Below are 17,369 nucleotides of genomic sequence, written 5' to 3' on the forward strand. Positions count from 1 at the left end.
TTCCCAATTCCCAAACTTTGATTAATTTATGATTCATTTATTTTAGGGTTGGTTTTAATTATCAATTTATGACTAGAAATAGTATAATTTGAATGTGATTATTTTTGCAACGAAAGTTGAATCTTAATCGAATCTAGAACCCTAATTTAAGATAAAGGAAATCATCACGAAAGTAGTTGATGGAATTTATTAGGATGTTAGGATGCTATGTCTAAAGTCCTTAATTTGCATGACTCCATGAAAATAGGCATGATTGCATTGTTAGGGAAGCTATTGATTGATCGAAAGAAATCCTTAGTATATTAGGGCGCGTCTATCCTATGAGTTATTTATTAGTTAATTAAGGGAAAAGGGATTGTTTGTGGCATTAATTCGTGTTAGTGGGGATACTTAAACCTAGATGTCTTTAGTCTTTGATTCACTCTTGATAATTTCATTTGCTTTAGTTATTTAGATTAGTTCATCATCACTTATATTGATTACTTGCTTAGTATTAATTAGAGTCAATTTAACTACTTTGAATCAGTTAGTCTCTTGGGATTCGACCTTACTTGCCCGACTACATTAGTTAGGAGGAATAGTTAGGTTATTTTTGTTAGGTACGCGACAGCCTTTCAAATTTTGGCGCCGTTGCCGGGGACTAACGGTATTTAAATTAGTTATTTTTGATTTTATTTTTGCTAAGTTTTTCTTTTAGTTTGCTGCTTCGGCTATCATTTCTTGTTTATTTGATCTTTTGTTTTTAGTTCTTTCTTTGTTGCATGCAAACTCGACGTAGAGGTCCACAGAATTTGATTCCTCTAGATCTTGAAATCAAATCCACTGCGGAAGGAAGTACAAAGAGACGACTTAAGACTAAGAATCAAGCAATGGGTGAAGAAGCAACTAAAACTATTTGGGAGTATGGTGTACTAGATATTACAACTGGTGCATTATCGAGCATTGTTCGACCTGCCGTCAATGCTGCAAATTTTGAACTTAAGCCTCAATTCATCCAGTTCATCTCCAACGATTCATTTGCAGGGTTACCCAATGAATGCCCTGTGAGTCACAGTGAAAATCAACAATGTGAGTGAGGATGCTATTCGACTACGCCATTTTCCGTTCTCTCTTCGAGATAGGGCAAAGGAGTGGTTGAGAGATGAAGGTGTCGGAACTTTTGATACATGGGGGAAACTTGCCAAAGCATTCTTGGTGAAGTTTTTGGGGCAAGAAAAGACCGCGAAGCTGAGGAATGAGTTAGCAACATGACGACGAATCATTGTATGAAGAATGGAGAAGGTTTCTACGTTTGCAAAGACAATGTCCTCATCACGAGATTCCTCAATGGATGTTGATACAGACTTTTTACAATGGTTTGACCCATGAGTTTCGTATCTACATTGATGCTGCTTCAGGTGGTTCCCTTATGACTAAGAACCCAATCGAAGCAAAGGAGTTGATTGAGAAGATGGCGGCCAATGACAACTACCATCCAAATGGTCGCAATCGTGCTAAGAAGGGAGGTAAATATGATGTTGATGCATTAACCAGTTTGACCAATACTGTGCAGGCACTATCTCACAAGTTTGATCAACTCCAAGCTTGTTCATCTATGATGGTCTCATGTCAGATGTGCGGGGTACAAGGACATGCTGCTACAGAATGTCAAATCAACAATGATAGGATGACAATTGAGCAAGCCGATGCTCTTTATAACTCCAATCTAAAGCAGCCATATGATCCTTATTCTAACACGTACAATAATGAAGGATGGAAGCATAATCCTGCATTCTCATACAAGAACACTCAAGCACAACTCAATCCACCTCCTCCACTTCGTAACAACTTTAATGCACCACCAGTTTTTCAAGCTAGAGCACCCTTCAATCATCATGTTAATCAACAACCTTCTCCAATTCAGCAGAAGAGCAATTTGGAGATTATGATGGAGAACCTTTTAGCCCAACAAACTAACTTCATGGCTCTACAAGGTAAGCAAAATGAGAAGACTGATCACGCAATTCAACAAATTCAAGCTCAGAACAAGCTCTTGGAAAGTCAAATAAGCCAACTTGCACATCAGGTGGGCCAATTATCAAAAGCTCCTGGTCATTTTCCAGGTAATAGTGAACAACCATCTAAGGGTCATATCTGTAGCACCCCAGAATTTCAAAGCAGAAACGAAAGAAATAATAATAGTATTAATAGGACGATGGCGGAAACATCGTCTTCTGGGAATGTCACTACTATAAGAAATGTGATTACATAACTAAGTGATAACCAACATAAGTAAATAGTATAAATAATTAAATTAATTAGAGTAATAACAAAAAGAGAAAACTAACTCTTCAACTAACTAAAAGTCTAGGCCTAAAACACCTAGTTTTTAATGCTCACAACTCAACTCGAGCCCAAAACCAAAGGAGAAACCCATCAACATAACCTGCAAAATATACAACAACTTCCACAATCAGTGGGGAGTAACTAGCAGTTCTCCCAACTCAAATAGAAACAGATAATGAACTTAAAAGAAATTAGAAGCAACATCAAAGAACACATTATCAAGATACCGTACTCACTAAGAGGTACAAATAATCATAAGCAACCCATAAGGAAAAATCCACTATGACACCAAATCCCTGTCAACCATGCAACAAATGCGGTCAACAAGCTCAAACACAACAGACCATGCCGTCTGTGAGTAGACTTATTGGACCATGCCGCCCAAGGCCTACGTTGCATATTCAAGGAACCATACCCCTAGAAGATACAACTTCAAAGATACAAACGACAACCATGCATCAAATGCGGTCAACGTTGCAAACAAATGCAACAAATGCGGTCCACAAGCTCAAACATAACAGACCATACCGCCTGTGAGTAGACTCATTGGACCATACCGCTCAAGGCCTACGTTGCATATTCGAGGAACCATACCGCCCTTTTCGAATAGCTATAATCTACGGATCATACCACCCGTAGTAAACAATGGACCATACCGCCCACGGTTTAGTAACCAAAGCCTAGGACCATACCGCCCTTAGGTTAGCGAGCATAAATTTCTAGGACCTACCGCCCTTAGAATAATCAAACACAAACTCCTAGGACCATGCCGCCCTTAGGATCATCGCACAAATTCCTAGAACCATACCGTTCTTAGGATCACATATATCTAGAACCATACCGTTCTTAAAATCAACTAACGCAAATTCCTAGAACCATACCGTTCATAGGGTCAATCAAACACAAATTCCTAGGACCATACCGTCCGTAGGATCAATCCAACTCTACAAGCACAAGGTATACATGACAAGGTATACACAAAATCCATCTAATCCAACTTTCATAGGTATAGACAACAAGGTACACAAGCAAATCGAATTCACTAACGAACAAGGTTCGAATGTCTGAATGCACAACAAAGCATAAGCCCTCAACATACTCCAAACCAAACAACCATAGGCTTCCCAACAAAATAGGGCACATACCCTTAATGTAACACTTAAGTCAACCAAACAATACTCAAACACCCTTAGTATACATATCTAAGACCACTCAAGCAAAGGTACACAAGCTGTAGACCAAAAGGAAACAAAAACGCAACAGCACGACTCAAGAGGCAGACCCCTTGTCGCGAGGTGCGACGAGCATCGCGGGTCGCGACAACCAGCCGTCACGAGTCGCGACGAGGCTCACGAGCAGCCCACTGCCGTGGCCTGCGAGCTTCGCTCGTTCGCCCACAACAACTCCTTCGAGGCTAGCACCAGCCACCCACGCCTACTCCAACCTCAATGACACATCGACACACACACCAAGCACTTCCACAAACGTCCATACTTCACCAATAACAACAACGACAACTAAGATCCAAGACGCAATCCAAGTAAATCAACCAAAACTAATTCTAACACACTTAACATACATGCCTAACACAACACCAAACATCCTCACATGAGGCTAAATCTCATCAACAACGACAACTTCTCAAAATCAAAAGATAACCCAAGTGAACCAATGAATCAATTCAACCACAACAACAACAACAAGGATACAACTAATCAACAAAACTTAACAAGATGATTATAGTAGCAATCCAAGGTATAAAACAACACCAACAACCATGAAACTACATGTAACTTCAATCATAAAATCCTCTAAGTTCCACCTAGCATGATACTACGTTCTCGAACGTGATTCTAACAACCTAAGTTCACAATCTATTCTCTATCGAACTAGAATAACGCTAGTTACCTGGATCATCGGGAGGACAGCTGAGTATAACGAGATTCGATAAATATGCAAGCAATCCAATTCCTCCATGACGACAACTGTACCAACAAGTCACTAGGCATTTTCTTCTCAAATGTTGAAAACTCTTATTTCGCACTGCTCTGTTCCGACCATGATTCCCAGTGATCAAAAGCTTGGATTTTAAATCGCTCCGGTCAAAGTAAAGAACAGGCTGTTATAAACATTATGTCCAAATTTGAAGATGATCAAACGGTTAGATCTCCGGATACAATTATTTTCGTGAAGGTATGACAGGGAACAAAAACCTGATGACTCATCTGATTGAAACGAAAACTGCAGTGTCTTATTTCCCTTATTTCAAAAACAAATTGTACCACGAGCAAGATCTTTCCGAGTAGATAGATTTTGACTACTCACACGTTCAATTCGGATAAGAAACGAAGGAGATATGATGCAAACAAAATGGGTGTGCAGAAATGGACGAAAATCCGAGAAGAGAGAACTCTTTCTCTTCCTCTCTAATGGTTGGACGAGAATGGGGGTTACAACGCAGCAGCCTCATCTGATTAATAACCTTATAAAGCAAAGGTTTAAAGGTGATTATGAAGGTGGATTAATGGGGAATTAAATAGGGAGTTACAAGAGACTCAAAGGTTAGCTTCATAAGCACGCACCAAAACTCTTCATCCTCCATTCCATAATTGCTAATTTTTGGCTAGCATGACACGCCACAAGCAATGCAACATTTCATCACCCAATTAGTCGGTCCAACAACGTTACAAAAATGCTACGCGACAAACCGGATTCTAAACACTCAAATAAATAACGAAACTAATATAACAACTTAAAATAAATATCTAACAACTTAAAATGAATATATATAAATATATCACAACATATAAATATATATACACATTTTCATAACATGTTCCAAAATAATTCAAATGATAAATTAATTATTTTTATGAAAAGGAAAAATACCATTGTAAAATAAACAAACACCAAAAAAATAAAGGGTCAAAATTACGGGGTGTTACAATATCAATGCTGTGATTTTGAGGAACGGAAAAGAGCTACAAGATCATCCTTTGGAGACGGTTCAAACTGAGAAAGTGGTAGAGAATGAGATTGTCGAAGAAGAGAAGAGGGAACCTACTCCTACCCCTATTCGGCCTTACACGCCACCAGTTCCATTTCCACAAAGGTTGGCCCGTGCAAAATTAGAGAAGAAATATGGGAAGTTCCTTGATATACTGAAGAAGTTGCACATAAGCATACCATTCCTGGAGGCTATATTTGAGATGCCATCTTATGCAAAATTTCTGAAAGACATGCTCTCAAACAAGCGGAAGATCGAGGAAAATGTAACTGTTTCACTTACAGCAGAATGTATTGCTATTTTGCAGAATAAGCTTCCTAAGAAGCTAGGGGATCCGGGTAGCTACTCTATCCCTGTGAAGCTTGGCGATATTGAAATAAAAAAGGCGCTTTGTGATCTTGGGGCAAGTGTTAGTTTAATGCCCTTGTCAATTTGCAAGAAGCTTCAAATGGGTGAACCAAAACCCACACGCATCTCCTTACAATCAGCAGATAGAATTATAAAGTATCCACTAGGTATCCTTAAAGATGTTCCTCTCCGTGTTGGGAAGTTTTTCATTCCATGTGACTTTGTAGTAATGGAGATGGAGGAAGATGTGCAGGTCCCTATCATTCTTGGGAGACCTTTCCTGGCCACTGCTGGAGCCATCATTGACATGAAGAATGGAAAGATTACCTTTGAAGTGGGTACTGAGAAGATAGAGTACAATCTCACGAACTCCATGGAAGCTCCCTCTATGGGGGAGACTATCTATAGAGTGGATGCTCTAGATGAGACGATAGAGGTAAAAGCTGCTAGTCTACCACTTGATGATTCATCGCAACCTGTCCTCATGGGAAGTGTAGATGAAGAGGATTGAAAAACTAGGGAGTACAAGAGGCTCTTAGAGGAACCACATTCATTACCTAATGTTGAGCCTATCAAGGAGGTGTTGACACTCGAAGAATCTAAGGAGAGGGCTATGCTTCCTGAGGTAGAGTTAAAAGCTTATTAAAACTCAAGGTTGTACAAAGAACGAAGGAAAAGGTGGCCTGACAAGCATATCATGCGGCGAGGATTTCATGAAGGAGAGTTAGTTTTACTATTCAACTCTCGATCGAAGCTATTTCCTGGTAAGCTTCGCTCAAGGAGGTCTGGTCCATTCAAAATCCTTAAGGTCTTTCCGTATGACTCGGTTGAGATTTGGAGTGAAGCAACTAGCTCGTTAGAAATAAATGGACAACATCTTAAGCACTACCGAGAAGGTGAACCTATTGAAGGGAAGGCGGGTTACACACTTTCCGACCCTTATTCAGAGTGACGTAAAAAGGTGGTCAAGCTAGATGACCTTAAACTAGCGCTTCTTGGGAGGCAACCCAAGTCTTCTCTTTCATTTTTTCCTATTACTTATTCGATTTTTATTTTTATTTTTTTTAGAGGTTCCTTAGTCTATATTCTTAGTTACTTTAATATTATCGTTGTCTTGTATGATTAGTTAGTCTAAGTATTAGATATAGAATTTAGAAACCTAACATCTTATTTTTCTTTTTAGAGTTTAATTCTCCTAATTTTTGGTGTGTTTTTGTACAGGTGAAAAAAAAAACGAGCATAGCAGCCCCAAGTCAGTGGATATTGCGATCCATTCGCGATTTATCCTCGCCTACCGTGGACCCCTCGTAATCCCTGCTGTGACACACCAGACCCATCGAAAAAAAGGAAATAAAAACAACCCAAACCTCCAACACTTTGCAGTTCAATCCTGCCTACTGCCAACCCACCGCGGTTCGGCCTGTGATCAACGAAGCCCAACGAAGAAGAAAAAAAATGAACGCAGCCCTGCACTCCGACCCTACTGCAGTGACGCAGAACAACAAAAAAAATCAAAGAAAAAAAATGCGACACTTACTGAAGAAGGAAACGAAGAATGTGGGGTTTTGTTTTATTGCTGGACTACTTGGCGAAAAACAATTTGGTGTGATTTCAGAATATTTCGAGAGTATTTGTGACTGAATTGTTCGAGTGTATTGATCTTACTGGAAGATATTGTGTGTGAGGACTGTTTTATTCAGTGATCTACACGACACTGAGACTCGGTCATGCCTTAGTTATCTTTTAATGCGCGCACTCTAAATGCTCGATAAAAGAACGTGCCTACAAACTCTAGTTCTAAGGCCAAATCCGTTCTTATGAAAAAGGGTCCTACTTCTAAGAGTCAACGAGTAGAAGGACACGATTAAGCACTTGGATGCAATCGCGAGGGTTCCCTAATCCTCCATCTCTCCCTCCTCAGTGAGATCTTGTGAGTACCTCTCCCCTTTCTTTTTGTGCCTTACTATTGCACTGTGGACATTGCAACATTTAAGTGTGGGGGAGGGATTCCTTGTATATAGTCGTTTTGCTCATTTTTGTTTCTTTTCGATAGTTTTTTTTTTTCTCTTTTAGGTTAGGTTGATATTTCCAAGTTGAATGGCAATTCAAGTGAGAATTTTGAAACACTATTGTTTTGAATGTTTTGTTATGAATCGACTTGCACTGAATTGATGATCTATTGCATGAAAGATGGCATAAATCCCTCTGTGATTTGGTTTGTGGCTTGAATGGTCTCCTTTGATATTGACTCGACCGACAATAATAGCTTGAGTACCTTGGTGAGGAACTTAAGCCATATTCGACTGTTGCACATTATTTCAGTCGTGTTCTTTTCATGTGTGTTAGTTATCCTTCATGTAACTTGAATCTTGGATTTGCTCTGTGACTATTTGAGACTTTGCGATGCAATATGGAAGAATGATTGATGTTCTATCTAGATGATTAGAGCTTCAACATCTTAGGGCCACAATAAATTTTTTTCCTTTTTACATTTACCCCTAGGATGAACCAATTTGAGCCTCATAGTTGCCTTTTTGATAGCCTTACATCATATGCCTTAGAGCCTTTTTTTTAGGTTTTGTCTTGAAGGTGGATTAATTTGTATGCCCCATGAGTAATTCGAAACTGGAAAAGAAAAAAAAGAGACATCGATTCTTGAAAACAAAAGGAATTTGAAGAAAAAAAGAAATGAGATGAATTTGAGAAAAAGAAACAAAATGGGGAAGAATGAAGAGAATATATCTATATATATATATAATCCCCAAGTATGTGCATTATCTCCTCAATGTAAGTTTCAAAGTTGAAACAAAATGGGGAAGAATGAAGAGAATATATCTATATATATATATATATATATATATATATAATCCCCAAGTATGTGCATTATCTCCTCAATGTAAGTTTCAAAGTTCATACAAGTTCCTTGGTTTTTGTTTGAAAGAAAGTATTTGTGAGATAAGAAAAAGGGCAAGCTTATATGGAGTTTGGTGGATATAAGGTTGGATTGAACCCGACATTCGAAATCTGTAGTGGGATTAAGTTTTCTTTTATTTTTGAGCACCACATTCCCAAATAACGTCATCCAACCCCCTTTAACCAAGCCTACCCTTTTATAGAACTCATGACTTCTGTGTTGCATCCTAACAGTATAACTGGAGAAAGTCAATTTGCAAAACTAAAGAAGACGGTTACGTGATGTTGATGTGCTTTATTGCATTTAGGATGAGTGATTCTTATACTAACCTCTTAAACACATGAGTGGCTTCTTTATTTTGTTTTACACAACTAGAGTGAGAAGCTGTTATTGTACAACTGAGTTAAGTTTGGGGGAGATGTGTGGTAAGACTGGTTGATCGCTGAGGGTGCCAAGTCTGGTTTGCATGGAAGATTGATTTGTGCTTGTTTGTTTGTAACACATAAGTGATTTCGAAAGAAAATGAATTTTGTTTCTCATGACTATCTTGTTTTGCTATTCGGTTTGGGAGTTTATCATTTGGCTTTATAGGTATGCCTTCTAAAAACCTTTACGATACCTTACTCGTCCACTAGGGTAGCCTAGGGGTTTAAAGGGCTTGTTGCACGTGCTAAGTACAATCGTGATTTCTACGACAGTGAGTATAGGTTTTACTGCTTCCTTAGAATAGTTTTTATTTTCATAGTTTCTTTTCTCGAGGTCGAGCAAAGGTTAAGTGTGGGGGAATTTGATAACACCTTTATATACTTATTTTTATGTGCTATATTTGTGTGTTTTCATCATATTTTTCCCATATAATTAATCTCTTAGAGCTATTATTCTTTACTTTTCGCTATTGCTCTCCTCGGGTGTATTTGTTTTGTTTTTGTATGATTATGGCATTTATTGGAGTTGATTGGAATTTGCCAAAAGCTTGGATGATTGCGGAGCATTCAGATGGATTGATAGCTTTATCCTGCGATGATTTTGAAGATATATTGCGAAATGGCTTTGGTAACCATTAATTACCGTGCCTAAGAAACTACAAAATAGACTTTTGATAGCAAGAGAACAAAAAAACAGCATAAACCGCCACCCTTTGGCGGTCCTTTCAAGCTTACCACAAGGCAATGGCAGTCTCCAATTTCAACATTACGTAATCTTAGTTTTAGGAGTCCAAATCCTAATCAAACTCCTTGTATTTGTGTAGATATAAATAGGTTTTGGATAGAAATTGAAACAGGAGATTTTTGGAGAGAGATAACGTGAGTTTTGTTTTTCCTCTTGGCTTCTTCACGTTTTCTCCATACTTTCCTCAAATCTTTGTTTTCGACATTCAAGTTTGCAATTTCATAAATTAATTCAAGTATTATTTTCTCTTCTCTATTCTGTTTATTATTATTGTTAATCATGCTTTCTTTTAATCTTTATTTTGTTTATTCAATCACCATGTGTGAGTAGTTTTCTATTCTAGGGTTAGGTTGAACCCTAACATGAATTGATGCTTGTATAATTCCCAATTCCCAAACTTTGATTAATTTATGATTCATTTATTTTAGGGTTGGTTTTAATTATCAATTTATGACTAGAAATAGTATATTTTGAATGTGATTATTTTTGCAGAAAGTTGAATCTTAATCGAATCTAGAACCCTAATTTAAGATAAAGGAAATCATCACGAAAGTAGTTGATAGAATTTATTAGGATGTTAGGATGCTATGTCTAAAGTCCTTAATTTGCATGACTCCATGAAAATAGGTATGATTGCATTGTTAGGGAAGCTATTGATTGATCGAAAGAAATCCTTAGTACTATTAGGGGGGCGTCTATCTTATGAGTTATCTATCAGTTAATTAAGGGAAAAGGGATTATTTGTGGCATTAATTCGTGTTAGTGGGGATACTTAAACCTAGATGTCTTTAGTCTTTGATTCACTCTTGATAATTTCGTTTGCTTTAGTTATTTAGATTAGTTCATCACCACTTATATTGATTACTTGCTTAGTATTGATTAGAGTCAATTTAGCTACTTTGAATCAGTTAGTCTCTTGGGATTCGACCCTTACTATCCCGATTACATTAGTTAGGAGGAATAGTTAGGTTATTTTTGTTAGGTACGCGACACGCCTTTCAATCAACCAAGCATAACACTTGATAGAGCTAGAAGAGTTGGTGTGGGGCCTCCAAAGAGGTATGGTTTTGAAGACATGGTTGCCTATGCACTAGAGGTTGCTGAGGAGGTGGAGCTTGAAAATCATGAGCCATCCACATATAAAGAAGTTGTTTTTGGCAGTGAGTCTACTCTATGGCTCGCTGCAATGGGAGATAAGATGGAGTCTCTAGATAAGAATCAGACTTGGGAGCTAGTCAAACCTCCCAAGGAGGGGAAGATTGTAACATGCAAATAGATTTTCAAGAAGAAGGAAGGGTCTTCACCCTCTGAGGGGGGTCAAGTATAAAGGTAGGTTATTGCAAGAGGGTTCACACAAAGGGAAGGAGTAGATTATAATAAGATTTTCTCACAAGTAGTCAGGCATACTTCCATCAGGGTGCTACTAGCAATAGTTGCACATCAGGATCTTGAACTTGAGCAACTAGATGTGAAAACAGCTTTCCTACACGGGGAGTTGGAAGAGGAGATTTATATGACACAACCAAATGGGTTCCAAATGGGTGCTACTAGCAATAGTTTGCAGATTGAAGAAGTCTTTGTATGGACAAAAGCAGTCTCATAGGTAGTGGTATAAGCAATTTGACAGCTACATGATTGTTAGGCTACAACAGGAGTTTGTATGATTGTTGTGTGTACCATAGCAAGCTGAGTGACGGGTTATTTATATATCTGATCCTTTATGTAGATGATATGCTCATAGCTGCAAAGACCAAGTCTGATATTCAAAAGTTGAAGGGTCTTCTCAGTGTTGAGTTTGGGATGAAGGACTTGGGTGCTACGAAAAATATTTTGGGGATGGAGATCTATAGGGAGAGAGGTCAGAAGAACTTTTCTTGTCACAGAAAGGTTATACTCAGAAGATTTTGTCAAGGTTTGGCATGACAACAGCTAAGCATATAGATACTCTAAGTGCTTCCAATAATCATTTGTCTGTTGCTTTTGCACCCAAGACTGCTGAGGAGAAGGAGTTCATGAGCCGGGTTCCTTATACTAGTGAAGTAGGGAGCTTGATGTATGCTATGGTTTGCACTAGGTCGGATCTTGTATATGCAGCCAATGTGGTTAGTAGGTTAATGGGTGATCATGGTAAGTAGCACTAGCAGGTAGTCAAGAGGATTTTTCGGTACCTTAGAGGTACGTCTGACATTGGTCTTAATTATGGGAATGATACTCAGTGTTTAGTCACTGGTTATTCTAATTCTGATTATGCTGGAGATGTTGATATTAGGAGGTCAATGACTGATTATGTATTTACTCTTGGTGGTTATGTCGTTAGTTGGAAGGCAACTTTGCAGGCTACAATTACTTTGTCTACTATTGAAGCAGAGTACATGGCGTTGTCAGCAGCTGCTAAAGAGGGGATCGCGAATATGGCTAAAAGGACTAGTTAGTGATCTTGGTCTACATCACGATCAGGCCATTATGTATTGTGACAGTCTGAGTGCGATATGCTTAGACAAGGATCAAGTCCATCATGAGAGGACCAAGCATATTGATGTGAGATATCATTTCTTGAGAAGTGAGACTAGAATTAAGGTGAAGAAGGTAGGAACTGCTGATAATCCTGTTGATATGTTCACCGAGCCAGTTCCGTAGTGTAAGTTTCAACATTGTTTGGACTTACTCAATGTTCGTGATTGTTAGTTGCCCTAGCTTGGGGTAATTCTGGGGTCCTTAGGGACTAATCTAGTCTGGTTGTCTTTTGGGACAAGTCTGATGTAGGGAGATTCTGCGCGTTGTGATTAATGAATCTGTTTTTTGGCTTATTGTGAGAGGATTCAAGTCAAAGTGGAGATTTGTAAGAATAGTGTCTTGAATGGTGCCTTGAAGGTGTTTGGTAGAATGCCTGAAAAATCTAAGGGATGAAATAAGGCTGACTTTGAATGCACATATCTCTCAATCTATAAATGGTGATGTGATTCAAATTGGAGGTGATAGCTTGTTCCAAGAGCTTCCAACGATGGTCATATGCCCAATTCCGCTGAGAAACGAGAAAGTTATGACTGTTTTACAAAGAACTTTCGAAACTGTTTCGTCTTGCGCCTCGCCCGAGTAGGTCGGGCGGATCTCGCCCGGGCACTTTCAGTCGGTGGCGCAAGCTGTTTTGGAAAAGAGAAATCCCGACCGGTCGGGCGGCTTTCGCCCGGGCAGGTCGGGCGGTTCGGCGTTTTGTCCGGAAAACGCGTGTTTTAGACGCGGAAGTATATACAGGTCATTAACCTAATTGTTTTATACAATGAATTAGACTTAATTTTCTCTGTAATCTGTTTTTTCTCACATAATAAAATATTCTCTCTCTCCCGTGGACGTAGCCAAATTGGTGAACTACGTAAATCTGTTGTGTGATTTTCATTGTTTTGCATTCATTATTTGTTTATCTCTCACATTTGTTAAAACAACATTTGGTAACATCTTTTAGTGGGCTGGGGACGCTTGGAGAGAGTATTATGAGGTAATTGCAAGAGAAAATCGATTGAAGGTCATTAATAAATGCAAAGAGAGACACTGAGACAGTAGCAAGTCATTGCAAAACTCCTGTTGTGTAATTCTGGCAGTTTGCTTCTATGACTTGTTGATATGGGGTCACTAAACTCGGCCCTATATTGCATGATATCGTCAGCTGATATTGCAATTGGGCTAATCATACAACCAGTTGCTTCATTTTGAAATCTTATACAATAATTTAGGTTTGGGGTCTCAACATACAAAAGCACCAATTATGGGTCTCACGAATTTAACCGTATGATAATACGTTGGTGGGTTGTATTCATATGTGTGAATACGCCAAATAAATACATTATTCTATTCATACTACTATTCACACTTGCAGCTCATGTAAAGATATAATTCTCTTTTTAATTCTACATTTAGGAATTTAATTACTATCATCAGACCAAGAAAGATAAGCTCACCACATATATTATAAACTCCAATTCGTTACGAATCCAAGAATTAAAAAATAGAAGAATGATGCCTTAGAATCTTAAGCTTCCAATTAGATATAATTACCAATTAAGTAATCAGCTATGTTAGGCGTGAAGTTAATCCATACTACATTCATAACTCCTTATTGATCATGTGCAATACATTGTATTGATTCTATTTTTTTATTTGTTGTCGTAGTAATCTGGGTAAGTGTCACGATAGTAACGGAGGACAAAAAACTAGTGGTGAGTTGTGGGCGATGATTGTGGTGGTTAAAATTATAGTGACCGCTGTTACCGAGGAGAGGAACTAGTTTGGATGGGTAGCCATATTAACCCAATTCGTTAATTCAGCAAATTAACACGTGTTTAACTGTTTAATAGACCGATTTATTGTTGGAATTTTCAACCCAAAATTATCATGATTTTACTAGTTTAACTCAAATACATAGAAAAGATTAGGGATGACAATTGGGCGGGGCGGGTGCGGAGGATGGTGCCCCACACCCGCACCCGCATTAAATTCTCATCCCCATTGCGGGGAAAGATTCCATCCCCATCCCCGCCCCACCACCCATTGCGGGGGAAAATTCTAGACCCACCCCTCCCCACCCCCGCATCCGCGTCATACCCACTTCATCCCCGCAAAAAATCTACCAAAAAAATCTGCCATAAGCCCATTATAGTTGTCTACTTCACAAAATCACAATATAATATAGTAAAAGAAAAGTTAAAATACATTAACAAAGACAAATGTTTTATTACATTTAAAAAGTGTCTTCAAATACGTTAGTAATATATATATATATATATATATATATATATATATATATATATAATATATATATATATATATATATTATTATATAATATATATATAATTTTAATAATAAATATGCGAGGCGGGGGTGGGGCGGGGAGGGCGGGGATGGGGCGGGTACAACATAAAATCCACACCCGCTCCACCACCCATTGCGGGTATAATTTTAATCCCCGTCCCCGCCCCATCCCCGCCAAACCTAGACCCATCCCCGCCCCATTGGGGCGGGGATGGGGCGGGTCTCCTACTTGACCCGCCCCACTGCCATCCCTAGAAAAGATGGGCTTTCCTAACCACCACCCTAGAATTTCCTAGTAACGTCCTAAATATGGTATTTTTATACCGTATTTATATACTTGTATTTTTTTCTCTCTCCTCCCCTTGACTCACTTACTAATTTTTTCAGATTTTTTACCCTTCTTCCTCCACTTTCTCTCCCATCTTCTTCCACTCACCATTAGATATTGGTGCCACCACACAACCATCGCCGCACCACCACTGCACCACCACCGCCGGAACACCTACCCCGATATACCACCACTGCATACCCCCACCATCACCCCCTCTGTTTTTTTTTTTTTCAATTCACAGTGAAATTTTTTTAAAAAAAAAATTAAGGGGGCGCCCACCATGGACGCCCCACCACCGGTGGAGGCGCCCATGGCAGGCGCTCCACCACATGGTGAGACGCCTGCCATGGGCGCCTCCACCGGTGGTGGGGCGTCTATGGTGGACGCCTCCTTTTTTTTTAATTTAAAAAAAAATTAAGGGAGGCGTCCACCATGGACGCCCCACCAACGGTGGAGGCGCCTATGGTAGACGCCTCACCATGTGGTGGAGCGCCTGCCATGGGCACCTCCACCGGTGGTGGGGCGTCCATGGTGGACGCCTCACTTTTTTTTAAAAAAAATAAATTTCTCAGCTTCCTGCGCCCAGTGTTGATATGGTGGGTAGCTTTTGTACACTGTTGCATAATGAAATCTTTATCTTTCATCATCCACTTAATAAAGCATGAAGAAATCTTTGTCTTACTATTTTTTAGAAACTATTATTGCGATCTAATTGCTCTTTTTCAAATTTTAAGATTTTATCACTGAAGATTTGATGTTGGGGGTTTCCAGAGTGAAAATTAGAACTCTTGAAATGGGTTCTGCCATGAAAGAGGGAGAGTAAGAAAGAGGAAAGTGACATTTTCGGCCATTGTTGATGCTGGTTTTAGTGGTGGAGGTTTGATAGCGGGGAGACGTGGAGTAGAAAAGTTAGGGACTGGTACAAGGGAAGGGAGAAGAAGGGGGAAAATGTATTTTTATACGTATTTAGGGCGTTAATATGAAAAAATAGGGCATTATTTAGCAAATGAGAAAAAAGATTAGCATTTTTTTTGGCACATGCTAAACCTTAATTGATCAATTATTTTGATAAATCATAAATAAGGAGGTAATTTATTGTCTAAAGTTTCTAAATATTGGGCCAAGACATGTAATCGCTCAATATATCAGACATGTTGCGCTAGTTTCAAGCTTTTTTAACTAGTTTACTAATGACATTATCTTAAATGTTGTAAGCAGGTTTAATATCTGAACATGAACACGAGTTTGAAACGACACGACCCATTTGATTACTCTATATAAGGGTACCTTATTTTTGGGTATCATAGATAGTACATATTATTAACCTTCTGTTTTGATATCCTATCGAACATTCGTGAGGTTGCAGTCTATGCACTAGAATTTCACTTATCTTACCTTAAGTTATCTACACTTATTTCCGGAAAGAAATAAATAAATTCCAAAAATCACTTTCTAATTCTTAGAAACTATATGCAAATCAAATATAAAAGAACCTTATTTCCGATCTATGAATTCTTTTCAACAGTGGTATCCCCCTTTTTTCTTTTTGTTACTTGTTTTAATGCTATTGTTTCTAACAAACTTCGGTCTCTCTCTAATAGAGAGTTTTTGTACCTGTGTATATATTGGGTTATATCTATTTATATGCCGAGGTTTATCTTTTTCCATTTGAGAGTTTGGAGACTTTGTTTTTGTTTTTTATGTGATTCTAAAGGTTGATTTGTTGATCGAAATTTGTGTTGAGGTACAAAAGATGTTAGTACTTCGTTTACTCATTTGAATTATATACATGCCAATTCTTCTTCAAAACTACAACAGATCGATAAATCCCCTTTATAGAAGATTGCATTAGACAACAATGTGAAATACGAGGGTTTTAGAAGTGTTATATCTCATTAAAGATCGTGATTTTGCCATGTTAGTTTTGTATTTATTTCAAGTTGATATGTATTTGTTAGTTTTGACTTCCATTATAGATATTTTATAACTCTAAATCAATGAGTAAATTTTACTAAAAAAAAAAAAAAAAAAAGAAATTGTAGATCAAGAAGCAATACTTTTTTTTGAAATTGTGAATATAGTTTGAGATTTTTTTTAAAACAAGTGTCCACGAACACTTCTTAAGTTAAGTTAGACTCAATAATAAATTAATTAATATAATAGATTATAAATTAATGATTCGTACTTAACTGTTTTTTTAATAAAAGAAAAGAATAACATAACTTTCCTTTAGATTCTCAATTAATTCCCTTTTCTAACTATATACTTTTACCTAATTAATACGTAAAATATATTTCTACCTTTTTTTTTTAGAGGAAAATATATATCTACCTAATAATCTTCCAAGGGCGCTTATTAGGCAACCTAGGATGGATCATTTTGTTAGTAATTTGTATTAAGGACAGAATTTGTATTACAATTACGAACCTATTCAATCTTCCTAAACACCTTTTATTATTTCTCTTTCCAT

This window comes from Beta vulgaris, chromosome 2, assembly GCF_026745355.1.
Source record: "Beta vulgaris subsp. vulgaris cultivar EL10 chromosome 2, EL10.2, whole genome shotgun sequence".
In the NCBI taxonomy this organism is placed as follows: domain Eukaryota; kingdom Viridiplantae; phylum Streptophyta; class Magnoliopsida; order Caryophyllales; family Amaranthaceae; genus Beta; species Beta vulgaris.